Below are 854 nucleotides of genomic sequence, written 5' to 3'. Positions count from 1 at the left end.
AAATGCTGGTTATAGTAGTGATGTACTAGGCACGTGAGTAGGTTCACTGCCTCTTATGGTGCAAGGATAGTGGAGGTCCCAGGAAGTTATCTTATTCCCCTGTGCTGTACACTCGTGTCGGCAAGTTTTGCACTGCGTATGTAGTTCAACCTCTAGGCCAGATGCTTATGGGTAAAAGTTGGTTGTGGCAGAGACCAATGGGTGTATGCTTCTTTTTTGTTTGTTTGTTTTTTTAAATATGGAACACTTCACGAATTTGCGTGTCATCCTTGCGCAGAGGCCATGCTAATCTTCTCTGTATCGTTCCAATTTTAGTATATGTGCTGCCGAAGCCAGCACGCTTCTTTTTATTTAACAAAGGATGCTCTCTGTGGCCTCAGGCAATGGGTTGGTCTGTGGAATGCCCAGTGGCCTCAGATCCATGCTCAGTCCCTGAGTAGGAGACAAAGCTGGGTGGAGCTGGTCCACCAGTCTCACCCTTATATCCTTCAATGGTGAAAAAATGCACCAACCCGGATGGGGGTGATGGGGAAGGTAATGATGAAATGCACTGAGGGCTTTGCAGATGGTGAGGGGGCTGGCCAAGCTCCATGACCTGGGCAGGCAGGAGTCCACTTCAGTGGAACATTCTCCTTCAGCCCCAAACACAGATTTGTGGCTTTCCTGCTCTCTACTGCAGCAATGCTACCACTCTGTGTAGAGGAGAGAGAGGATCTGCATTTCATGCAAACCCAGGCCTGTTGTACACACTGCCAATGGGGACACTGCCCCCCCAATAGTCCTAGAATGACCATCCACTTGTACACCTATGCCAATCTCCTATCAGAGTACCCACAGCTGTGTCTGTAGCAGTG

General features: G+C 48.9%; 1 non-coding gene across 1 annotated transcript; it reads right to left on the bottom strand.

The window, feature by feature from the left end:
• Window positions 1-232: 232 nt before the first annotated feature.
• LOC117086596 lies at window positions 233-339 on the bottom strand. Its single transcript, XR_004438469.1, has one exon. It is a non-coding gene; the product is annotated as a U6 spliceosomal RNA (small nuclear RNA).
• Between the last annotated feature and the right edge of the window lie 515 nt (window positions 340-854).

The sequence above is a fragment of the Trachypithecus francoisi genome, unplaced genomic scaffold, assembly GCF_009764315.1.
Source record: "Trachypithecus francoisi isolate TF-2019V2 unplaced genomic scaffold, Tfra_2.0 Lachesis_group1, whole genome shotgun sequence".
In the NCBI taxonomy this organism is placed as follows: domain Eukaryota; kingdom Metazoa; phylum Chordata; class Mammalia; order Primates; family Cercopithecidae; genus Trachypithecus; species Trachypithecus francoisi.
The sequence above is the reverse complement of the archived record's forward strand: the minus strand, read 5'-3'. Positions and strand labels throughout refer to the sequence as shown.